A 26,715-nucleotide genomic window follows, 5' to 3' on the forward strand; every position below is an offset into this window, starting at 1 on the left:
TTGATCTGTCGGTTCCTGGTGAGTCAGGAGTCGAGGATGATGCCCAGGTTCTTGGCGTGGTCTGCGGGTGTAGGTGGGCTTCCAATGTTTATATATGTATGTATATATATTTAATATATGTTGTAGCCAATTCAGAAAGACATGTACGAGTACCTTAAAAAAACTACAAAATTACTACTCTACGAACCGCATAATGCATTTGTAGATAGATAGGACCCTACCTACGTCTCTGTAAATAAGCAGAGATCGGACTCAATAGTAGGCACGTCAAAATCGCAGTCTCATTCACAGGCCAACAGACAGAGCCTCACCCCGCTTGTTTTCCTGAATGCTAACAGGAAGTCGTCCGCTTGCAGTTCTACCGCCTTCCTTAGCTTAGAAGAAGCCTGACTGGCAGTCCAACCTCCCTACCCACTCAATGCCAGCCTCGAAATATGTTTCTGTGTCTCTTTTAATTTTTTTTATGCTCACTAGGCTGCAGTCCAAATACGAGAGGTGCGCGCGGCAGAAGTGCGATCCCAGGCAAGTTGGAGATAGCTTTGAAGTGGGTCATTTGAAACGAAATCTATCCCTCCCTCTCCGGAACTTGGCACCCCTCTCCCAGCTGTTGTGTGGAAAAATCCAACGCATCACCGCGTTTTGGGATTCTTATCAGTCAGAGGCACGAACGGAACATACATACCATTATTAATGCGTACCATCCCCATGGTAACCAGGTTTCCGGAGAAACTAGGACAGTGGGTCTGTTCATTAACAGAGCGAAGGGGAAAAAAGATTGCAACCGTGAAGCTTTTTGGCTTGAGCGTCGGTAGCAGCTTCGTCGGTTTTCGTCCACCATAATAATATACGGGCCATAAATTGCAGCTTTTCCTCCAGCAACTTCTACCTCGCGTCACTCCCCAACTCCTCCTCTTTCCCGGGTTCCCCGCGATTAGCCCACCGGTGCACCATTTGATTCGCAGCCCGAGGTCGCAACTGGATTCGCACAGTCGCACACAATTGGAACACCAGAAGGACGCAATCTCGCATCCTGCCTGGGCAGGCGGCGTTGGAAGACCCAGCGCCGTCAATTAAGCCCTCTTTCACCCCCGAGTCCAAATTTCCGTTCCAGGAGCGATGCACAAGGACCACAGGCTGGCGGTTCTGCCTCGCCACAGCCATCTGCCTTATGGCTACGTCAAACCGTTCATGGCGTTCCTAGCTAGGGAAGCGAGGGGTCCCCAGGGACCGAAAGAGTCACAATAGATTTAATTCATTACTATGCACTTTTGAAAAAAACAGAAATTATTGTGACGAGTTGAGCCATGGTCTGACATTTTATCCCTCTGGTGTGTCTGTGAGGGACCGGCTTTAATTAAAGCAGACGATCTTTCCTGACGGTGCTACTGTACAAAACTGCTCAACTCAAATACCCTCGGCATAGAGGCGGGAGAGGCTTTCTACTGGGTCCGCGCGCCCTCCGCGGCAGTTTAATTAATGCGCAGACGAGCTAATAATAGCTAACAGCGTGGAACTTTCATGTGAGGCTTATGCGCAGATTGTCAGCGCACTTTTAATATCGAAGAGCTGGCAAAAATGCGATGTGTGTGTTGGGCAAACAGAGATGCCAATGCCTGGATAGGGTCCCAGCCTAGTAAGGTGGGGGCACACCGTGGGAATTTCACTCCAGCACGCCTCACTAGTTTTCACGCACACTGGCACATTTCAGCAAAACAAGCTCTATGAAGCCATTTCTCTAAGGAGGACTGAAACCGCCAAATCATGTAACCGACTGGCCCAAAACATGGAAAGAGGATTAGAGACATGCTGAACGTACTGTAATTAGCAAGCGTCACCATGGCAGTGTAGAAAATGCAGATTTTCTTAATGAATACTATTAAACACATTTACTCATGTGTCAGGCACACACACCACTCCTGTCTGCTCTTTTGACAAATGCACATAGCAGTTCCTACCTCTAACTAGGGGCCTGTAGTCAGACACCCTCCAAGGTCCCGATGTTGTAACAGAAATGTCGCAAATACTGGGTGCAAATATCGCACTGACTTTTTGTGACCTGTTGTTAATTTTGTGATGCTGGTTGCATCTGAAAATGGCTAGCCGCAGGCAGTTGAAAAATAACCTGTCTAATGAATATTAATTAAGCAGGTCGCTATTTTCTATAGCTGCGATTGGCTGCAAAGGCAGTGATGATGGCCCGCAACGAACATCAGACCCTGTGTTTGTATTTCCAAAAGGCAAACATTTTTTAAAGCAGCCCGTGTACCTTAAATGTACAGTTCTACATTAAAAAAAGTTGCAATTTCAGAAGACTTCGGAGGGATGTCCCCTGACCCCACCAAAGGCCACTTGACGTTTCCCAGAGTGCAAGCTGTCCACCGGGGATAGCTTCCCTTTTGCAAATGTGTTACCATATCCTTCGAGGTGTCAGTAATATTTTTATGGTTTGCAGATTTAGTTGCAGTCACAAGCCACTGCTACAACTTATTGCAATTCACAATTCAGAAGGGACATCCCTAACTCATTGCCATTCGGGGGGTGTCGGAAAACCACTTTAATGGTTCTGAAAGTCTTTCCTGAATTGCAAAAGTGTTAGGCACATTAAGAAATGTTATGATGCAGTCCAAAATCAGGCGATTTTGCAAATCACACAGGTTGCGCCTTCAAAATAATTTTGTATATTTTGCACAAGTACCTCCCTGCATCACTGGCCTGGAGTAACATAAAAAGATCCCACAGGCCTCTCCCAGGGAGGTATAAGACCCAGAGGATATGAGCTGGCAAAGCCAGTGATGTATAGAAAACTTGAATGAATGTTGAATTAAGAGAGGGTTGAGTGCCGGGAAAGAAGGTTGAGTCCTATGAAGTGGTGTGTGAAGTATTTTTTGTAGAGCGATCTTTGAAAACCTTTGGAGAGGACCTGGAGCAGCATCTTACTATTTAGCACATTTTTCATCCCAAGAAGCTAGCAATTGCTATGAAGAGATGTGGATTAAAACCAGGTAGCTCAAAAGGGGTAAAGTCCATAACAGACAAAACTAGGTTAAGAGATCTGGATTAGGAAGTGTAAATCTTGCAATGGCTGCTTTAACAGTTGGATGCAAGAAAAATAGACTGTCCTGGGCTCAAGAGCAGCAGAGGTACAGCAACAGATCAGGAGCAAGTTAGAAATGGATGTACAAGGAGATCTTCTTGTAGACTTCCATATGGCATATTTTTATCTACTTTGTCTTGCTGTTTTGCTACATTATGTCCCACAAGGAGCATCATTTGCAAAAACCTAATAGGCTAGACGCTAACAGCAAGTGCCAATTCGAAGTGCAGATTAGACATGACACTGGACACTACTCCATCAGCACCATTGACATACGACGGATAGAGCGCGATAGTGCTCTTTAAATTTGTAGGGGTGCATTATAATCACGAATAGTCAGCACCCAAGTATATTCCTTTGTTGTGATAACATTTGGTTACTAGATTGTATTCAGTAATAACATGTGAGAGCGTAATGATAGAGATGTTTCCTGCCATGTAAAGAAACATCATGGCATTTTGTGTCCTTAAGAATGTAATCATTAGTAGTTGCTTGTATTTGCTTAACGAAGTTGCTCACACGTAATGTAATGCATTTGATTCAAACTTGCACCATGTTTAAATTTACACGTAGATATGACTAATTGTGCTTAACGTGTAGGATTTCATAGGTTGCTTGCAATTAAAAATGCATTTTCTGTGCTTATGTAACATGATGATATGAAAGGTCTAAATGAAAATGTTCACTTATGTGTATATTCGAAGGGCCTATGTGCTTTACTTATTCTTATGTTGGCCGATTTCTGTAGGCCTGAAATGTAATTTCCCTGATGGCTCTAGCAGAGGGGAGTAGGTTGAAATTCATGTGCATGTTAGATTTGTTCTTTCTCACGTTTCTGTTGCAGGTGGAGAAAGTCGTCTTTGTTAGTTAGAATAACGCCTTTTGTTTTAGGAGTTAGGCCTGGGGAGGAGAGGATACTTTCCTATGAGAAATGCTGATAATTAGGAGACTGTATTCTTTCACGCTGGAGGAGGCCTGGGAATCAAAGTCACTGAGCCAGGAGCTGGAAGTACTGAGACTCAACGGAAAATCACCTATGAGAAGTGTCCAGAAGGATGAGGTGATCCTGATGCAACACTGGGCGTGTTTTGTGTTTTTGCATTTTGAATTAGGGTCAGTGCCCCGCGGGCGGAGACAGGAGAAGAGGTGAGGAGATTGAAGGAGAGAGAAGGAGCATCTTAGAACGAGCTCTGTAGCTTTGGCCTCTTGACTCATACAACGTGAGTGCACTTCTTAGGAAGTCTTCACGCGCTGACACCTTTTTCCTGATGTTCCCTCGGAAATGCTAAGTAGATGTCACGATAGTGGTAGTGTAGGGATAGACTAATGATTTTCTCTTATCAATCGCAGATGCAGACGGACCTTTATGTAGGGGCAATCATTGCCTGCATTCTGGAAATTGTCATTCTTTTCCTGCTTCAAAGATTTATTCTCGCTCATGGGTTTGGATTTGTATTAGTTCCTTTGTTCTTCTATCACCTCGTTCTGAGGTGTTTGTTTGTCCAGTTATTTTTGGCTTTGTAATAAACCAACTAATTTGAACTTCAGAGTCAGTGGTTCTTCAGAGTCATGCCCTTATCTAAAGTTTACTAGATGGTGTAAATGAGTTGTTTCTCCCTTCTACACTTCTCAGCAGGCAACAAAGATTCATCGGCCAAGAGTTCCGGAGTAAGTCGGAAGAGTGGCACCGGCCTTATCACAACCCTTCAAAAGGAGAAGGAACATGTCCTTTACTCCACTGTCTACTCTGAGGCCTTTGCCAGCACAATATGAGGGGTCGGTTGCTGAAGATGTATAGAATGAGGAACCATATTAGGGTAGGCACAGTGCAACCGGGCCCTCCAGACGTGCAGGATGCACTCTTCCCATTTGGATACCTGTGCTGGTAATGGAGACTCATGTATTTTCTTCCCTGCAAGTCCAGTTCTCAGGGGTAAGGGCTCCATCTCAGAGGAAAGTCCTTTGAACTGATGATTTGTGTTGCAAAGTTGGATGCTGTGAGGATATTTCTTCACTTCACAAGGAGGTGTGAAGGAACTACTGGAAACTTAACAAGAAAGGGCAGATTGACAATGTGCACAACATGATTACAATAGTATTAAATATATGGATGTACATGCTCCTTCTGTAGACAAAAGGAGGCTTAACCAGGATGCGAGTCCTTTGATGCACATAGCAGCAGGATTGTTGGAAATTGAGGGGCATAGTTACATGGAATTGTCATCGCAGGATGTCTCGCATTGCCCAGTCCCAAGTCAGATGAAGCTGCAAAACACAGCAGGGATAGCACCTCTGGACAGTGACGGTCCAGCTAACGATACTCAGTGCTATCTCATGTCTCTGAAATTGGCTCTTGTCGTCTCCCGCTTGGTCCCCACCCACGAGGAGCATACACGAGACTTGTAGGTGGATTATAATTTCTTTATTCTTCTCTCTCGGCGCAGTGCATGCAGGCACATCCTTCCTCCTCATGGGGTGTATAGATAATGCCCCATCCCCTCTCCCTGACCAGAAGTGGTGTCCGGTGGCTAATTTCCTCCCCTTGTGTCATGTGTAGGGTCCTAGTGCCCACCTGCTTCAACATCTCCCCTTTTTGTGGTAAAGGAAAAAAAAGCATAAAGAGAAACAAAACTGATGAGAAACAAAACAAACAGAAAAGAAAAGAAGACGAAAGAAAAAAAAATAATCAAGAAATAAAACACTCACACAGTCATGAAACAACGATGACCATTGGCCTCTGTCTCTGATGTTGGCGGCCTTCTGTCCCACCATTATAGTTCCTCAATGAGTCTTTTTGGTCTTCTGCTCACTCTCTTTGGGAGGGACATTTCTGTTTACTTACATTGTACCTCCCCTGTTGCTCCAGGTCTGTCCAGTTCTTCGCTGGTTTGAGGTGCTTGTTCCAAGCCTTCCTCTGCTTCGTCTTTTATGACATTTTATTTGTTCCTTGGCGCTGTCTCTCCTTCCTCATTGTCTTAGGTTTTGAATCCTTTTAAGTGGGAGCTTTTTCTTTTGATGCGGTAAGGTTCTGACAATGCTGTTATCATGGGCCCTTTCACGTTTGTTATCAATATTGGCTCACTCGAGACAGGAATGTTGACTTCCTTGTTTGCCGTTGGCACACAAGTACTAGATCATCTTCCTTTGATTCAGATGCTGTGGCATGACACGATGCGTCGGCGTATTGTTTCATCTTCGTCTTTGCCTCTTGAACTCTTTCAGCAATGTTGCTGTGTTAAGGTGGCACTTTTGCTTCAAGTTGCGGCAACCTTGTTCTGCTTGTTCTTCTCAGCTCCAGTTCTGCCGAGCATCTTTCTGTGGAGCTGTGTGGGGTTTTGTGGTAGTCTCCCAGTGTTTGGCACAGTGCTTGGCCCACTGAGATCTGCACCAATTCGGAACGTTGGACGGCCTTTTTGATGTTGCCCATAAACCTTTTTTACCATGCTGTTTGCTTGTGGCCACAGAGGTGTGATTTTCCTGTGATGTATTCTCAGGTAAGTCATGAACCTGTGAAATTCTCCTGAAAATGGTGGGCCATTGTCTGTCTTCAGTGTCTGTGGGGCGCCTCATGCTGCAAATATGTAATCTAGTATTGGTAGGGTGGCCATTGCTGATGTTGATGACACTAGTCGCACTATGGGGACCCGAGTGTATTCGTCAATGACTACTAGTAGATAGCCTCCAGTGTACAGCGGCCATCCACACTGCCCCGGGGAGGTCAGACATGCATAGTTGTTCTGGCTTTGCTGGCCTTCCCGTTATCTGGCATAGGTGACAGTTTATGATCATCTTTTCCACCAAGCGATCAAGTCCCGGGAACCATACCTTTTCCCTTAGCATTTTTTGGGTTGTCACTATGCCTCTATGAGACTCATGGGCCAGGATTATAGTGTGCCGCCGTAGTGCTTTTGGTATCACTATCCTTGTTCCTTGAAGTAGAATTTCTCATTCTGTTTCCAACAGCTCCTCTTGTATTTGTTTGAATGTCAGCATTTCTTCTCTTCTGACTCCTTCACCCTTTGACTGCTGCTGTGTACATGTCTCCACCTCTGTTGCTGTGTTGTGCTTTTGACTGGTTGTAGCTTGGCATCATCCATTGTTTCTTGCACCAGTTCATCAATTGTTATTGGGGCATGTGTGTTTTGTCGCAGCACAAAGTTGTGGTACTCCTCAGCCTCTCTGGTGCACCTAGTAGGGGATGCAGTGACAGGTAATCTGCAGGGCTATGCTCTTTTTCTGGTCTCTGCACTATTTTGAAATCGTGGTTCATGAGGCGTATCCCCCATCTTTCAATGTGTGGTGTAATGTTTGCGTTCAGGTTTCCACATATCATCACTTGTGCTTGGAGGTTTGTCATGATGGTGAATGGTTTCTCGTAGATGATCATGTAGTAGTGTTCACACACCCACACTACTGCTGGGCTCTCTTTCTCTGGTTGCGACTATGCTCTTTCTATATCTGACAGGCACCTGCTTACTTATGCAACAATCTGTCTGGGTGAGACTCTTCCTGGCATGTGTTGTGCGAGAATGGCTCCTAAACCCACTGGGCTAGCGTCATCGGTGAGCTTGGTGCATAGGGATGTGTTGAAGTTGGCGAGGTGGTCCACCGATTTGACTGCATGCCTGATGTCTTCAAATGCCCTATCACACTCCTTGGCCCAGAGGAATGACTGGCTCTGTTTTGTCAGTTCATGAAGTGGAGTGCTCACTGTGGCAAAATCCTTGGTGCAGCGATCCCAGTAGCTTGCAAGACCAAGGTATGACCTCACCTCTGCCACGTCTGCTGCGGGCCTTGTTTTGCGTAGTTTTTCTACATTGCTGGAATCCGATCTCATAACTTTTTGTGAGAAGATGTGGCCAAAGAACACTAGTTCTCCTCAAGCTCGCATTTGTCTTCATTCAGAGTCAGGCCATTGATTTCTAGTTGGCTGCAGACTTCTCGAAGTGCCTTGTCGTGCTTCTCATTTGAGCGACTGAATACCAAGATGTCGTCACTGCAATTTAGACTGTTTTGACGGGCCTGATCACTCGCCTCATCATCTCTTGAAAAATTTCCACTGCTGATGATATTCCAAAACGTAGTCGCTTGGAGCGAAAAAGACCCAGGTGGGTGGAGAATGTTGTGATGTAACATGATTGCGGATCAAGCTCCAGTTGATGGCAACCTTTGAGCAGATCTAGTTTTGAAAATATGCAGGCTCTAGTGAGGCAGATGAGCATGTCATTCAAATGAGAGCCTGGGTGCCTTTCTCTTTCAATTGCCGTGTTTGGTATGCGAATGTCGACAGAGATGCTTATTTTTATAGTGTTTTTCTTCGGTAACAGAAATACCCATGGAGTTGGTTCATCTGCTGGCTCTATGATATCTTGTGTCGGTAGGCTCTTTAATTCTTTTGCCACCTGCGGTTGTAAGTGCCCGGGAACTCTTCTGTGATGTTGAGCCACTGGCTTGATGGCTTTGTTGAAATTCAGTGTTATTGGCATGTCTTTCTGCTTCCCTAGCCCTTTTAGGATTGCAAGACATTTTCTCAGAATGCTGTGATGCTCCGACATGTGATATGTCACAGCTAGGAGGCCCATCACCAGAGCAGTGACACTGCTTAGTAGGCATGGCGCTGGTATGTCTCCACGTAGGACATGCACATCATCTTTTACAGACATTTCCTTGTATGTTAGTGTCTCTACAAATTTCTGTATGCTCACCACTGGTTTCATCGGACCCCATGTGAAAACATCGACAGTGGACAGTGACAACGGAGGCTTGTGTTTCATCTTCTCATATTCTGATATGCACATTATGTTGCATGTGGCACCACTGTTTAGTAGAAATCACGTTGTGTGACTTTCAGCCTCATTGTCTACCGTTGCTGTCTTCTTTATCTGTTGTTTGTCCATGAGCAGGATCTGTTAGAGCGTGTGAGCTTGTGCTGGGCCATCTGACATTAGGTATAGGTGTTCCATCATCTCATGTGCATTTGCGCCACTAGAGTCAGCTGATGGGCATCTGCTGTGCGTATCTGCTTGACATTGTTCATGGTTTGGCAGGTCATCCTCTCTCTGTTTTGAACCGTCCGCCCGTGCAGATGCTCGCAAAGTGGTTTTCTCGGTTGCATTTCTGACATTTGTGTCCCACGCAGGACAGGCACCAACATGAGAAAATTCTAGTCCACAGCAATAGCAATAGTGGTATTTTGTCATGTCTGCTGCTTTTCCCAGCCATGCGATTAGCTTGTTCCATCGTCCACGCTCTCCCATTTTCGATCTCCATGGAATGCAGCGTGGCTCTGGCCTATGTGCATGCCAATGTTAGTATTTTGTCTAGGGTGTATGGTTCCTTTAGTATTCTTGTGTGAAATCCAATGGACTGACAACGCTTGATGATGCACAGTCGTGTTGCCACCTCATTGTCAAATTTATCAGATTTGCAGTATGTGACCAGTTTGTGTAACCTGGTCGCGGAATTGTCAATGGACTCCTCTGCTAGTTGGCATGCTGTGTTAAATAAATGTGTAACGCTCAAATTCTACGTTTCACTGGGGGTCGAAACTGTCAGTGAGCCATCTTATTAGGCCTTTGTAAACTGTGATTGCCTCTTATGGGAACATTACGAGTAGATCTTCAACCTCATTACCAACAAAGTTTAAAAATAGATCCCTATTTTGTTCATCTATGTTTTTGAATGTTGCGTGCATGTAGCGTTCAAACTGTCTAATCTACCTCTGCGAGCGAGCACCTTTCGTCTGAGAGTCCCAGAGGGCAAAGGGCAGTGGTCTGCAGAAAACTGCGCTTGTAGTTGCGTTTTCATTGCATTTCTCTGTCATTGTGGTGGTTGCAAGGATCTGTTTCTTGTTATTATCTTTCTGGTGATATTTACATTTAATTTAATTAGGTTGTGCAGGTGGTACATTAAATCGTTGTTGATAGGTTTCTTTTGTGCTTGAAAATCACTGTGCCTGACTTAAAAATGTCCACCTGGGCTTCCTGCGTGTTGATTGGCACCTCTGCCTGACTTTAAAATGGCTGCTGAAGTCTCGCGGGATTGAGCATGACTGATTCCCAAATAGCTGCCAGGGCTTTCTGAATTGCTATTGGCTGTAAAATGGCAGTTGAAGTCTTGCGAGATTTCAGTTTGTAATTGAAATCTTTGCGGGAGACTCGGGCGGTTTCTGCAGATGGTCAGTGGGCAGCTGTGGTGTACACCGCTTGATAGACGGAGGTGTCAGCTTGTTAGAAGGAGGTGTGGTATCGCTTGCCGCTTTTGCTGTCTGGTCTTCTTTCCACTCTTTTCATTTCTTTTGGCAGGTGGACAAGGGTGGGCTCCTGGTTCCATTGTGCTTGCAGCGCACAAGGACGCGGTGCACGGTTCCCTTTGTCGCCAGATGTCGTGCTCGCTTGGTCCCCACCCAAAAGGTACACACAGGAGACCGGTAGGTGGGTTATTGTTTCTTTATTCTCCTCTCTCTGCATAGTGCATGTAGGCACTTCCTTCCTCCTTGTGGGGTGTATAGATAATGCCCGTTCGCTCTCCCTGACCAGAAGTGGTATCCGGTGGCTAGTTCCCTCCCCTCATGTCCTGTGCAGGGTCCTAGTGACCACATGCACTTCGCTCCAACAGCACTCACAGTTTCCTCATGTGTCATGAGGTCTCTTCCTTTACCAAGACTGCAGTAGGAGCACAGACAGCTAACCACTATTTTCTCCTACAATGCTTCCTGGCTTTGTTCTCAAGGAGGCATTCTCCTCAAACGTACCACTACTCATTTCTCAGCACTTGACATGTTGTATGTGAAAAACCCAACCTCAGCTTGCACAGGAGGATAAGGGAAGGATTTCCAAACTTTGTATATTAATGGATCACTCTAGTGTAGTAATGAATGTCCAGATGCCGGGGACATCAAAGAGCACCATCAGAGTTCAGTGGAGGAAAACTGGGGCGTTTCTTTACAAATCACCCAACCCAAATACTCTGCAAGTGAGTCCCTGCTTCAGGTAGGGTTCAATGCTAGTGACTGCTAGGTTAAATAGCAGCTAGTGTGGCCTGTGCCCTCAGCATGGCAGGCCTGTCTGTGTCACCTGTCAACCTGTGATGTCATCAGCAGCTAATGTGTAGTGGTGATGTGCAGTCACACACCAAGCTCCTCAAAAGGGTGGAGGGTGAACCTAAATACAAACTCTGCACGCAAAATGCACTGCAGTGGCATAACAAAACTTGAGGGGGCCCCCCTGCAAAGTACATGCAGGGCCCCCCCTCCTGAGTCACTCATGAGCTCTCAGGCCAGTTTACTGTGCTGTGGGGGGTGGGGGTGTTTTCAATACGACACAGAATGTCAGTGCCAGGGCTGGGACAACTTTATTCTTAACTGTGATGTCACTGTGCTGTCACTCCAGTAGCTTGTGGCTCCACGGCGAAGAAGACTTTGCCTGCTCAGAACATGATGCATATCAGGCCAGACTCAAAGTTCAACTCCATCCCCTCCAGAAACAAGCATTTGCAATGCGACAGGTCTCGCATTTACGAGAGTTCAAGCTATTGGCGATGCAATAGCTTATACTCTCACAAATGCGAGACCTATTGCACTGGAAATATTTTTTTGTTTACTAGTGCCCATGCGGTGCTTTCACATTTATGGGGGCTGCGTCCCTTTCTTTAGACAAGCTGCGTCTAAAGAAAGGGGTATGGCCAATATTAAAGTGAAACCGCAGCATGGAGCGCTTTGACAAAAAAAAGCATCTGTTTGTCAAGTTGACAAACAGATTTTTTTTTCATAAAAGCGCCCATGCCGTGCTTTCACTTTAATAGTGGCCGCGCACCCTTCATTGTCCCAAACTCCATTATCTCATTACGTCATTAGCACACAATAGCAGTAGTCAACACAAAATGATACAGTGTACTATCCTAAATAGCAGAATATAATGGCCCTGAAAAACACCCAGTAAGAAGCTACCATTGTCCAGTCTCTATAACGTGCATCCGCATATATTGCAATTCTGCACACTGCAATTTAGAATTTACTGGGTAATTCGACAGCGCCCAGTAAGCAGTCATTGCTGAGTTTCAAGAATGCATCCGTTTGCACACAACCTCTGATTTCTGAAATACTCCAGTATGATCAGTTAAACAAATTCTGCAAAGTTCTGAAAGGCGTATATGTCCAAATTCCAAAACTTCTTAATAAGAACATGTTGAATTCCAACTATCTACTTTTCACACATTTGGTGAGTTTCGATGATGCCTCTGTATGCACACATTTCACAGTTTTCTCCATGTCCCAACAAGCACAAATGGTGCAGTGAGTGCACATTTTCTACATTGCCACATCCTGCACAGATTGGGAAATTCTGCAATATGTTTGCATTGGTCAGTGTACTTACCGCTGCAGTGTGCACACATTGCAACTTGCTCTACTGGGTATTGAAATCAAATATCTTTTGAGTGGTTCCTGGTTAAAGATGATGCAGAAGGAGACTTCATGCTTTCAATGGTCTCAAAGGGAGCCTTATGGTAAAAACCTGAAGGAAAGCAAAATTGGGTGAAAGTTGGACCATTTTTTAGGTGTAGTACTTCACAGTTTAGATGGAAACTGATTCAAAGCTTTCAAGTTAACACAACAACATTTGTGCTTTTCTTGAGCTCTGACACTCAATGGCAGTGTCTAACACATTAATCGTGCTGGCACTGATGCGATTGGTTCTTACAGCTAGTGCTTATTGTCTATTGTCTATTGGGCTAACAGCCTGGAGGAAATGACTCCGGATTTCAAGATTCTCTGTTGCATGTGGCCGTCGTCAGCCCCTTCATCCCACCTGCAATGGGTGGTGCACAGCAGCTGTTGGGAACAGGGCCTGCACCCCAACTCCTGCCTTTCAAGCAAAGCCAGACACATATTATAGCGTTTGGCATTATTTACACTGCCTGAAACGTGCGAGTTAGAAGCAGCTTGCAAGTCAGACACACATTGCAGTTGTCTCCAGTACCTAAAAGTAGAGCTAGCCATTCATATGTAGTTTTAGGCATTTTTTTCTAATTTATATTTTAGTTTCTGTGTGTCTAGGTACCACAGACCGCTACCCTGGGGACGGCCACTTTTGAGGTTTGCCAACTATGGCTATGGAAATATGTTTTTTTGACAACGCGAAACTCACAAGTTGGAGTAGTCTCGCGAGTTTCAAGATGGTGGGTAAAAATGTTTTCAGTTCTAATCCAGCCAATCATGTAATTGACATGATTCAGGAGGCTTGACTCGCAAATTAAAATGACACATATTCAAGTGTTAACTCTTTAAAGTCCGCTTAGAAACTTTTTAAAACGTATATATCTTAAAAAAAACAATTGAACAGATATACACCAAACCAAGAAAGGATTGTGGTTAGGGGTGTGCAAATTCCGTAGTTTGTCTTCGCCTCGTTAGTGTTACGCGAAATATAAGCGGAATTACGCTAAATTACACGTTTTCTGTCCATTTTTATCATGGATGGAGCATTTGCTGTACATTTTTACCACAAATGGTGCGTAGTTGCACAAAATGGCATCAGGGCATAATTTCAGGAATTTTGTGTAACAAGTGAAACATGAAATTGGCAGAATTGCGCAATGTACGCTGGTGCCATGTAAATTCCGCCCATGCCTAATCACGATCTGAGTAAAGCAAAATACCTGTGAGGGGTACTCGAGACAACACCAATGGAGCAGGGCATGAGTCCCATCTGGCACCCCTCTAGAGGTGCCATCGCCCACCCGCAGTAGATTTGAGACGTTTGAATCCTCTCCTCACATAACATGCACATTCTTATATTCCAAGGCAGAGACACAGATGCCAAGACCAACCCAGAACAGATATAGCTTTGCATACAAGTACTCTTTGAGGTTTCCAGTGCAAGTTCCTACACGCCATGGAAACAGCGTCATTGGTGCTGCAGGTGAAATGGCACCGGTGTCCAGGTCTGTGGGAGGCTGGCTGTACCCCTGTTATGGCTATCTTTTAATACTGAACTTGGAGGGTGAGGCAGGACTAAACACCAATTTTTGGGCTTATATTAGGGCCCATGGTTCCCTTCCTACACAATAACATGTTCCTAAATATAAAATGTCTTGAGGTCATATACCCAGTTACAACACTTCTGACTACTAGTACATTAACACCTTTACTCTACTTGGTGATGTAGTGTGGATGAGAAGAGTTTGTTCTTCTCATACTGTGAGAAGTTGGCCTGGCATATGCTGTCTCCTAGTTATAGGGACACCTTGCACCAGACCAATTCGACTCTTATTGATGATAGGTTTAAGACAACCTTTAAAGAAAGCTATCCTAGTGGTAGCTGTGGAGAGCAGCCTTCAGGCTAAGTCTTGAAGGAGTGTTAAGCTTATTGTTTTACCATAATAACCTCTTGAATAACCAAATGAAAGAGTAGCCCACACAGGTATATATAAAAAATATATGTATTTATTCTAGACAGAATCCCACAGTCTCTTTATGAAGCTGTGGCAAAGTTACAATATCAAACAAGCATTGATAGACACAATAAATAGCACTATTAACATTGGGCCCCGGGGGGGGACCAAACCATATACTAAAAAAGTGGTATAAGAACCACGACAATTCTACAGGCAATGCCTAGGGCATTCAGGATTGCTGGCCCCTTAAGAATCCACCCCAGTTTATGAGGAAGGGGACCCACGGGAGGCGCGTGCAGTGCAAGTAGCTGCTATCGGGATCTCTATTACAGCCTATGGAGAATGTCGCGATTGGAAATAAACAGTTTAAAAATACTTCTAGCAGGAGTACAAAGTTAAAACTTCAGACTTAAGCTTTTGAAGAGCCCACTACCACGAGAGTACCGAGGTACCACTGTTACCTGCCCCAGGGAAGCCGGGTGCATAGGTCGTTTCTGCTGTCGGGTCGCGGGCTGATTTTCAATGGGGAAAATAGTCAAAAGTTCTGCTAGCCAAAAGCGTCGATGATGCCGTGAAGATCAAAGATGTGAAGATTGTAGAGAAGAACCTGAAAGCAGAGGGGACAGAGTCTGGGTCACGGCAAAGTGACCAGGAGGCTCAAAGCAAAGAGCCCTTCGATGTCGGGTGCTTCGGGTGGAAAGTGGTGTAGCTTGGATCTGCAGCCACGGGCTCCGGGAGGCTTCAAGGAAGGCCAGCTTCAGGAGGGCGACTGTCCCACGTCGGATGAGGGTCGCTGCGGTGTTAGTGTCCGGATTGGATCCACTAAGCCTTGGCAACCGCAACCCTCGAAGAATAAACAAATCTGCTACAGTGCAGACCCGCGAGGTCTGGGAGAGGTCTCCTTCAAGGAGACTGTAGATTGTAAAGATAGACCTCTGCTAGGGCCCACAAGTCGAGAGACAAGGGACCGCGGGAGGCGGCAATTTGGAGTGCGTAAAAGGGCACCCACGGGCCACCGGAGGGGGCTAGGGTGCTGGTCTTTTTTTCACAATTGCTGTAGAGTGGTTGGCTCGAAAACGGGCCAAATCACAATTTCCCCACTGGTCAGGGTCGTGTGCTATGCAAGAGGTGGCCGGTGTCTCGGGGTATTGGGAATCTCGGCACCCACGCGGTCCACGGTGCCCAAACTCGTTGAGCACACTCACTGGCCTCTGGGATGCGCTGGAAACCCACCTCAAGGTTACTGGAAGTCGTCGAAGTTTGTGAGAGCAGCGAAGTTCCAACCGGGTCACTTGCAGTGTTTCAGGTGCCTGCCAAGCAGGGGGATAACTCCTTTATCCCAAGGGAGATTTCTTCCATCAGCTGGGCAGCAGCAAGTCGAAGGTCAAGACTGTAAAGTTCAAGATTAATCTGAGGCTCTGGGGCCACGTTATTCACCTTTATCCCCAAGATTAGGGGAGTGTCCAGAGTAGCGTCCTCCAATGGTAGGTGAGGCGGAAAAGGGTGGCTACACCCTCTCCCCTTTGTGTGTTTCCCGCCTGGGCGAGGGGCAGGATGCCCCTGAACCGGTTCCAAGCGGTGTATGCAGAATGAGGCTTCTGCAGCTGCCTACGTGCAACTCTGAAAGGACTTTTGGTGCACCCACCCTGTTCCAATCCACATTATCCTGTCTGGGGCAATGCTAGCACCTCCCTGCCACAGGAGCCCTATTGTCCAGCTGGCGAGGCTGGGGTTTTCCCCAGCAACAGCCAGCCAGGGTCGTGTAGGTGGCGGGTAGTAGCCATTTTGTACTGCTTGTGCACTTTTAAATTGGTGTCTCAATTCTGCCACTTTTCCCATATCGCCCCTCTAGCAGGGGGGAATCGTACCCTCATGCCCATGGCTGGACTGGGGGTATGATTCCTACATGTTTGACACCAAACACGATATGGTTCTGTGTAACCATTCTCAAGTTATCACGATAGACTTATAATGCGGTTAAGAGTATATGGTATGGCTACACTACAAACAACCCAGTAATGATTTTACGAAGGATGCAGAGAGGCCCTACTCAGGTAGGGGTCCCCCCTCACACATACCTCAGCACCCTGCCTTGTAGGATTACCAAGGCCTGCTATAGGGGTGACCTATGAGAGTATATGTATTGTAATGGGGTGGGATATAGGGTACCTATATCCCCGTAAGGGGTGCTAGCACCACCTTACCCAGACTACAGTAGTGGTCTGGTGGTGTCAGTTTGTATGGCTGTCCCAGGGTGGCACAATAAGTGCTGCAGCCCTGGTAGGCCTACTGAGGGACCCATGCCCTGGGTACCTAGGGTACCATCTACAAGGGACTGTCAGGGCATCCTCACCATCCAATTAGTTTGTACCTAGGGTACTTCACATTAGTTTTAGGGAGAAAGCAGATAGGCTGGGGTCCTGGACAGCAGGATCCCAGCCAGACTAGTCAAAAACCACTCAAATACCAGGCAAAAAGTTGGGGGCAACCATTATTCAGATTCCACCTTCCTACACATACCTACTCAGGCTTTTCCAGCATTGACCTGGTGGTTGCTGGCAGTGCTTAATTTGAGCCGGTATCTGCCGGTGGGCACCACCGACACTCACTTCTGAGGAACGGCACTTATTTTTCTACATTAGACATTTACTGTGAGAAGCTGGCTTGGTATATGGTGTATACTTAAGTAAGTGGGCACTTGCACCAATCCAGACAACCCTAATGGTGATTTTAGTGGTCTTAGACAACCTTAGAAAGCTCACTAAGTGTTAGCTGTGGGGAGCAGCTTTCAGGCTTAGTCCAGAAGAAGTGTAAAGCAACTTGTTTTACCAAAACATTATCTTATGAGTATAGATTAAGTGAAAAAGAACCACACAGTGTATTTCTATAAGACACTCACTAACACATACAGATATCTCCTAGCCGGAGATATACACAATGCACACAATACTTTGCACTAGAAACAGGTAAGTAGCATGAAATACACAGTGGTCACCAGGGGGAGACCAAACCATATACCAAAATAGTGGTATGCGAACCACGACTCGAGCCAAGGCTATACCCATAAGACGTAGAATTGACAGGGACCCAAGCAACTACCCAACTACCCAAGGTAAGTAACCAGTAGGCCCACGGAGGGTGTGTGAAGAATGGGAACACGACCGCAGAATCAATGCAAGTCAATGGGTAAGTCACAGTTGCAATTTTAAAGAAGAAGGACCCTTACCAGTGGACCCTGAAGAAACCCAGTGGAAGACAGAAGGTTGGAGAGCCACCCATCCATGGATACCCTAGGAACTAGGATACCTATGCTGGAGCGGGTAGTACAACATTTTGTATACCCCCCCCCATTCTGCATGTTTATATTAATCTGAATAATCAACTAATAGTAATATTATTAATTTGTTTGAAGGGAAAATTGACCAATTATATTAACAAAAGAATTACACGTGGGATTTGCATGGCTAAACTAATTGTATACTAATATATGTACGCATACTAATGATAGAAAATTAGAATATTGTATGATATATGTTGCTTTTGTGGTGTAATTGTAAGTTGCACATCACTGGGTGAGTATAAACGCTTTGAATGTTGCTATCATGCTAGATAATTACTTACACATAGGGGAATTAGTGAGGGTTTAACATTTATTAGCCATTTCACTGTTTTAATTACGTTTTTGTGTTTGTTTTGCTTAAGTTGACCATTTGGGCCTTCTTAAAGATGTATTGTGGATTGATCTAAATAGCTTATTTGACATAATCGTACCAGCAGATTTATGGACAGAGTGCAAAATCATGATAGATTGGCCGACACAAGAATACCCAAGGGATCCAAAAACAGGGGCTCCAGACCCCGAGGTAATGAAGAAATACGAACAGGTTATGGCATTTCTGAAAAACAAAGTACCTCCTAAAGAGACAGACTGGGTAAAAATTGACAGAATGCATCAAGAAAGCAAAGAGTCAGTACACGCATATTATGAGAGGTTAATTTTGGCCTTTAAACAATTTAGTGGAGACGAAAATCTAAGTGAAAAGGATTTAAGTCATTTTGTATACAGGTTTGTATATGGTCTTCGTCCAGAAATTAGTGAGATGATAAAACAGCATACAGTAGACTGGGAAAATAAGAAAATAGATGAAGTACTGAGACATGCTAAATATTTCAGTGATGAGATTGAAGCAAAACAGCGAAAATTGAAAGAAAAGGGTTTGTGGGCACACGTAAAGGTAGCGGAGAGACAGGAAGCTCAATTAGCAGAACAAGCAGGATCAAGACAAAAATTTAATTCTGGGAAAGGTAAAGGAAATATCGAGGAAGCTAAGATGACATTTCCGTGTCATAATTGCGGTAGGATAGGGCATTGGAAATCTGAGGGTAAATTTCCCCCGAGTACTAACGATGAAAATGCATCATTGAATCCACAGGTGCAGAATGAGGTGAGTGGTCAACCGCAGCGACAGCAGCAGGTTGTAACACAACAGAATCAGGTGCCAAAACCACCTTTTCCACAGAGCAAAAATTCAGAGAAGTACAGTAAGGAAGCGGGATTCTAGACTGAAGAACAGGTAAATAAACCGCCACGCGCTAGCGCTGCTTCGCAGTATTGGCTGCAACGCGATGAAAGTGATTCAGAAGAGGGTTATTGACGGTGCCGAAGGGAGGAAGAAGAGTGCATACTTAGCGCAACTCTAGAAGTAGACCTGACAGGCCCATTTGTAGATGGAAAAGTTATTAATGAAAATATTACTTTCCTAGTTGATACTGGTGCTACTCGATCAACTGTTAGATCAGTTGATGTCAAGAATCTTCCTCTCTCGAATGAAACGATCCAAGTAGTTGGTGTATCCAACAGGCAGATTAAAACTTATCTTACAGAACCAGTGAAAGTTAGCATAGGGAAATTTTCTGAAATGCACCGCTTTGTCGTGTGCGACACTAGTCCTGTGAACTTGTTAGGTAGAGATTTGTTGTGCAAGATGAACTGCACTATATTTTGTACCCCAGATGGAATAGCATTTGAAACACCAGATGATGATGTGCTGTATGAAATGACAATGGCAAACAGGGAGAAGGAGGTTACTGGAACCTATGCTGTATTTAACCCTGACGAATTAGCTAAAGAATTAAAACAATCTGTTGAAGCAGAAGTTTGGGATTTCACCGGAGAAGATGTAGGATTAATGAGAAATGTAGATCCAGTAAAAATAACCTTGAAAGAAGGAGTAAGTTATCCAAATGCCCATCAATATAAGTTAACACCTGAAATAATTGAAGGAGTTACTCCTGTGATTGAAAAAATGATAAAACAAGGTATTTTGAGGGAAATAATGAGTAGTCCATGTAATTCACCAATAATGGGACTGAAAAAGCCTAGTGGAAAGTTCAGGATAGTACAAGATCTGAGAAAGATAAACAAAATTGTTGCATCATGCTGTCCCATTGTACCAAATCCATCTGTGATTTTATATCAGATTCCCCATGACGCAGAATGGTATACAGTGATTGATCTATGCCATGCTTTCTTTTCCATCCCATTGCACCACGACAGTCAGCAAATTTTTGCATTTCGTTTCGGTGAGCGTATTTTGGCTTGGTGCCGAATCCCACAGGGGTGTACAGAAAGCCCCTCAATATTTAACCAGCTATTGAAGAAGTCTTTGGAAAGTCTAGAAATGCCCGAAAATTCTGTACTAGTTCAATACATCGATGACCTACTTGTGGCATCGAAAACCCGTGAAGCTTGTGAGGTAGACACGGTAGCCTTGTTGAATCATTTGGCAGATGGAGGACTAAAAGTGTCACCATCGAAATTACAATTTTGAAAGAAGGAAGTACAATATTTAGGACATAACATTGAAAAAGGACTGAGAAGAATAACAATAGACAGGATCAGGATCATAAAGAGAATGAGTTCACCTATGACCCAAAGAGAAGTGAGAATGTTTCTGGGAATGGTTGGATATTGTCGTCAATGGATTAGCAATTTTTCGTTGATCGCAAAACCTTTGGTACGACTGACAAGAAGTGATGTGAAAGATCCCATTGATTTGAACAAAGAGGAATTGGCAGCATTCAAAAGATTGAGAGATGGGTTGTGTGAAGCACCTGCATTGGGTATGCCTGATTATGAAAAAGAATTTGAGTTGTATTGAAGTGAGAGAAATGGATGTGCACTCTCTGTTCTAGTACAGAAGCATGGAAAACTGAGGAGACCAATTGCATATTTTTCATCCATGTTGGACCCAGTAGCTGTAGCCCTACCTGGGTGTTTGAAAGCAGTAGCTGCTACATGTCGAAGTTTGGAACAGAGTGAGGGAATTGTGATGGGATATCCTGTGAAAGTGTTTGTACCTCATGATGTGGCGATCCTTTTGACAAGGAGTCGTACTCAGTATATGACACATAGTCGGCTGACTAAGTATGAAAAGGTCATATTAGGTGCAACAAATGTAAGTCTTGTAAGATGCGTGAATGTGAATCCTTCAACATTGTTGCCTGATGCAGAGAATGTGAGATGAAGCAGATCATGACTGTCTGGATGTACTTGATTTTTGTACAAAACCACGACCTGACATAAAGGATGAACCTTTACCAGAAAGTGATTTGGTTATGTTTGTCGATGGATCTTGTTTGAGGACAGATGATGGAGTGTTGAGTGCAGCATATGCGGTATGTACTGTTGCAGCAGTAATGGAAGCATCCTATTTGAAAGGAGTAAAATCGGCCCAAGTAGCTGAACTTGTTGCTTTGACGAGAGCATGCAAGATTGGGAAAGGTGTGAGAGTGACTGTGATAACTGATAGCCAGTATGGCTATGGAGTTGTCCACGACTTCGGCCAGATATGGCTGCAGAGAGGTTTCTTAACCTCAAGTGGAACTCCCATTAAGAATGCTGAAGTGGTTGGAAAGTTGCTTGAGGCGATACAGCTGCCTAGGCAATTGGCTGCTATAAAATGTGCTGCCCATAGTCGCAGTGGTGATTATATCGCCACTGGAAATAAATTTGCAAATGACATGGCGCAATACTGTGCACGAAATCAGAATTCAATCAATCGGGCTAAGGAAAAAGAGGTGATTTCTTGCTTTTCGATGTTTACTAACACTGTGGGAACATGGGAAGAAGTAAGACAATTGCAGGAAGAAGCAGGAGAGGAGGAAATAAAGCAGTGGGTAAAAGCAGGATGTGCACCAAGGGAGAAAGATCATGTGTGGGTCTATCGAGATGGAAGACCAGTCATGCCTGATAGTATGATGTCTGCCATGGCACGGATGAATCATGGACAGGGACAGGGACACATAGGGAGAGACGCTATGATCAGGTCCTTTAAGCAAACCTGGTATAATGCAAAGTTCAGACTTGTAGCAGAAAGTCTTTGTCAGAGATGACTAATATGTTTGCAATACAATCCAGGAAGAAAGACAGTAGTGAGTCTAGGAACAATAGGTTGAGAAGGAGGGCCTTTTACCAGAATGCAAGTGGATTTAATTGAAATGCCTCCCTGAGGTATGTTTTGGTTATGGTCTGTCTATTTTCCAGATGGGTAGAGGCATTTCCAACAAGAAGAAATGTTCGGATGACAGTGGCAAAATTACTTTTGAGGGAATTTATCCCTAGATTTGGGTTCCCAGTGACAATTGAGTCAGACCGAGGAGGACATTTTCATAATTAGATCATAAGACTGATTTGTGAAGCATTGAATGTACGACAAAAACTACATTGTGCCTACCGACCAGAGGCTTCTGGTGTGGTGGAACAGATGAATGGTACTATCAAAAACAGAATAGGGAAAATGTGTTTAGCCACAGGTATGAAATGGCCTGATGTCTTACCTCTAGTACTCATGACTATTATATCAATTCCAGACAGAACTACAGGGTTGAGTCCACATGAAGTCATCATGGGACGAGCCATGCGCCACGTTTTTATACCAGTCAACAAGCTGATGACTATAACTGATGACATGGTGTTGGAATACTGTAAAAGCCTGACTGATGCAGTTCATTCTGTGTTTCATCAGGTTGGAGCGGATGGCACCACCCTTGAAAAGAAGCCAGCCCATGATCTAAGCCCAGGGTACTGGGTAAGGACAAAAGTCCACAGAAGAAGAAACTGTTTAGTTCCCAGGTGGGGAAAACCAAGACAAGTCATCTTGACCACAACAACAGCTGTGAAGTGTGCTGGATTGAAGAACTGGATCCATGCAAGCCATACTTTGAGAATTCCAAATCCAGTAGACAGCACAGAAAAGGAGTATTTTAATGAATCAGAATCCAGTACTGAGTCAGATGACGGAGAGCCAAAAGACAAAGAAAACCCTGAAAGGGGGGAAACAGAACCAAGTTTAACTTTTGTTCCCAGAAGTAATTCCCTGAGGAGAAGGTTACAGATTTCTGATACCAGTTCAGACTCAGAGACAGAACAAAGAGCACAATCTTCCAGGAAAGAACAAGGGAAGAACAAAGAAAATGACAGTGGAGAGACCATAAAAGAGATTCATGAGAAGGAAGTGCCAGATGAAAGATTGAGAGAAATTCCACCTGAAACAACACCTTTAGATGGACAGGTGCCAGATACAGAGAGAGAGGGAAAGATTTTTGCGAAGACCACCGAGGAGGTGTAGGGAACTCCAACATCCAGTTCGAAGCAGGGACAAGTAGTCAGCAGGAAGATTGCGTGTCGGAGATTCAAGGAGGGACAGAAGTAGGGAAAACAAAAGAAGTGGTGGAAAAAGAAACTGTTGAAAGTAAAAAGCAAGTTGAAACAGAGTCAGAGGAAAGCGAAGATGAGATACCTGAAGGTCGAGTTCTAAGAAAGAGAGCTTGGAGAACTGAAAAGAACGATAAAGGGAGTAAATTGAAAAGAGCTGCAAAGGACGATGTTTGGTCGAATAAGATAAAAATATTGAGATATCGGATGACACGAGTAAATTCACCAAGAGCTGCACAGGTGAATGAAGTGACGAGTCAGGAGAAATCAAAAGAGGAAGAAACAATTGTAGTAAAAGAAAGCAAAAGAACAAGGAAACCTAACCAGAAGTATAAATCACCAGAATGGACGTATGTGGCCCTGCCTGAAGTAAAAGAAGAGGCGGATAGCCAAGGAAATCCAGATGTGGTTGTACTGGAAGCAGTTGAGGAAGACGAAGAATCGGAAATCCTGAGAGTTATCTTGTCCGATATTGGAGAAGAAGCGGATGTTCAGGACATTCTGTATACCGAAAACGAAGGAAAAGTGAAAAATGATGAAATGCCAAACTGAAATGAGACAAGAACCCAACTGAGAGAAAGACAATTAAAATATTGAAAAAGACAAAAACTGGTAGAAGCAAGTAGGTGCTTAGAGCCTTCGGTTAGAAAAACTAGTTGTGAAGTAGAAGAGGCTAAGTCAAAAGACACGGTCCATTTTAGCAAAGATGGCAAACATAGATAGCAGTAAAGGTAGATGTACATTTTTGAGGAGATGGTGTAAAATGTGTTGTTGTTGTACAGGATTATTAATGCTTCTATGGAGTATCCTTGCTCTACTGATCTCATTTAAAGTTACTATAGATACATTAGAAGGACATAGTGAAAACATAACTAATATAGGGAAGATTCAAAAGGTAGTTCCGACTAGAATAGATAACAATTATTTACATAAAGACAGGTCTATAACAGATTTTTCTAATAATGTGTTTTCAAAATTGTTGTATGAATATGTAAAGACAATGGACGTAAGGGACTGCTACGTGTGTATGCAGTTACCTGCCTCTGTATCGGAGGGAGTGACTTATCATCACCTTCCAGTAACTTATGGAATAACATGTAGTGTAATAGCTAGTTTATTTTATCAAACAGGTAAATTAGAGTATTATTTTTCAGATGTAGATACTATATTTTCACAAGTACCGTCAATTAACAAACTAAACAAGGTAAAACCTGCAAAGGTATTAGGTGAATTTTTCTTAGAGACTAAAGAACTAACATTAGAATACATATTTAGAAATAATTTGACTTGCAGTTTAAAGATAGAGGAAAAGACATTTTTAGATATGGTTGAAGAAAGGAGATTGAAAATGCAAAGAAAGGCTTCAAAAGGAAAAGTGGAGAAGACAGTCTGGGATTTAGAGATGGAAAAACACTTGAAAGGGGAAACGAGTCCAACTATGGCTTTAGATTGGCCTCACAAAGGGAAATTGTGTATTAGAAGGAATCAAACAGCATATGACAATTATTTTGTAGGGAATAGTCAGTGCCATGATACATACCGAATCATGGGTGGATGGGGATTTAAAGGTGGAAAAGATCCAGTTTTTCCTGGACTATATTTTATTTGTGGGAACAGGGCATATTACCGTTTGCCAGACCATTGGTATGGCACATGTTATGTAGGCCTGGTTTTTCCAAAGATTTTTCATATGGATAGAGGAGAAGCTGGTGTACATAGTTTAGGTAGTTATTTAGCACGTAGTAAGAGAGAATCTTGGCCAGAAATTGTGGGTGAAATTTTTGGAGCATTGATGCCAGCAGTGGGAATATCTCTGAATGCAAACAAAATTAGAAGACTTTCCAAAGTAGTGGATCGCTTGTCAACAAGCACCGCTGGAGGTTTCTTATTGGTCAATACTGAAATGGTTGCCATGCCTGCTATGGTGATGCAAAATCGACTTGCCCTTGATGTATTATTGGCAAAAGAGGGTGGAGTCTGTGGAATGCTGAAAGTTCAACATTGTTGTACTTACATTCCTGACGAAAGTAAAGATTTGAAAATTTATATTAAAAATATTACAGAATTGCATGACGAAATTGCACCACTGGAGGTTGAAGGTGTTTGGGAAAAGATTGGAAAGAAACTATCAGCTATTAAAGATTTCGTAGTAAACCTAGGTAGTACATTTATAGGTAAGATATTATTTCCATTAACATGTGTGATTTTCATAGTATTATTAATTAGATTAGGATGTATTTGTCGTAAAAAGGATAAAAATCAGAAAAGGTTAAAAAGAGAAAATTTAAGGAGAAGAGATAAGAAACAAGAAAGAGAATTTGAAGAAATAGAATTGGAGGAAATCAAGGAGAGCATGTATAAATCAGCAAAAAGAGAAGAAACAGGGGAAAATGAATTATAAATAAAAACAAGAAATCACTTAGATATTCCGTAAAAGGTATACAAAATTTTTGTTGGTGTAATCACCAAAGGGGGGATTGCTGGAGCGGGTAGTACAAAATTTTGTATACCCCCCCCCATTCTGCATGTTTATATTAATCTGAATAATCAACTAATAGTAATAATATTAATTTGTTTGAAGTGAAAACTCACCAATTATATTACCAAAAGAATTACACGTGGGATTTGCATGGCTAAACTAATTGTATACTAATATATGTACACATACTAATGATAGAAAATTAGAATATTGTATGATATATGTTGCTTTTGTGGTGTAATTGTAAGTTGCACATCACTGGGTGAGTATAAACGCTTTGAATGTTGCTATTATGCTAGATAATTACTTACACATAGGGGAATTAGTGAGGGTTTAACATTTATTAACCATTTCACTGTTTTAATTACGTTTTTGTGTTTGTTTTGCTTAAGTTGACCATTTGGGCCTTCTTAAAGATGGCTGACTGAAACATACGACGTGACTGCTGCTGTCTCACGAGGTTTTGGGTGAAGTGCGCATATGCCACCGCCAGCAACAATGGCCTCGTCCTGACCCCAGGAGAAGATGTTCCCACCAAGGACACCCTGGGAGCTTCGCCAGGACCTCAACAATAGACTGTCTTTAAAACCGGAACCAGCAAGTGCGATGACTTAATCTTACGGACTATGTGAGAACTTTACCGAGTGACCCCAAATCCACCAATGAGGACTGTCTAAAACTGAATCTTGATACATTTTGACATTAAAATCATTATAAAAAGATGGTAGAATAGTGAGGAAAAAACTCTAGGCTCTTGTCGTTCGATTTTTCTTGCTGCGATTTCCTGACGTTATGCTGACGGAGAGGACGATGACTCTGCTGGACAGCTGTTATCCTGAATCTTTGAGAGACTGAATTGCGGCCTGACTTTGATGAATTTAAAGATTTACCTCGACTTGACTGACTTAGAGGACGACTATTAGCCAGATTAGGTAAATATGATGTTTCTTCGGTTTGGACGATGATTTTCTAACAATTTGCAATTTAATTAGATAAACAATGTTTAAATAATTGAAAACAGTGTTGTGTCGA

General features: G+C 43.6%; 2 long non-coding RNA genes across 2 annotated transcripts in view; one reads left to right on the forward strand and one right to left on the reverse strand.

Annotated features, from left to right (window-relative positions):
- LOC146797912 (uncharacterized) overlaps positions 1–5,944 on the reverse strand; it is a 133,788-nt gene extending 127,844 nt beyond the window's left edge. Inside the window, exon 1 of the long non-coding RNA XR_014969076.1 lies at positions 5,801–5,944. This is a non-coding gene — a long non-coding RNA (uncharacterized LOC146797912). The remainder of the gene's footprint in view (positions 1–5,800) is intronic.
- A 461-nt stretch (positions 5,945–6,405) lies between these two features.
- Positions 6,406–26,715, forward strand: part of LOC146797913 (uncharacterized) — a 92,518-nt gene continuing 72,208 nt past the window's right edge. The window contains exon 1 of the long non-coding RNA XR_014969077.1: positions 6,406–6,588. This is a non-coding gene — a long non-coding RNA (uncharacterized LOC146797913). The remainder of the gene's footprint in view (positions 6,589–26,715) is intronic.

The sequence above is a fragment of the Triturus cristatus genome, chromosome 9 (assembly GCF_964204655.1).
Source record: "Triturus cristatus chromosome 9, aTriCri1.1, whole genome shotgun sequence".
NCBI classification, from domain to species: Eukaryota; Metazoa; Chordata; class Amphibia; order Caudata; family Salamandridae; genus Triturus; species Triturus cristatus.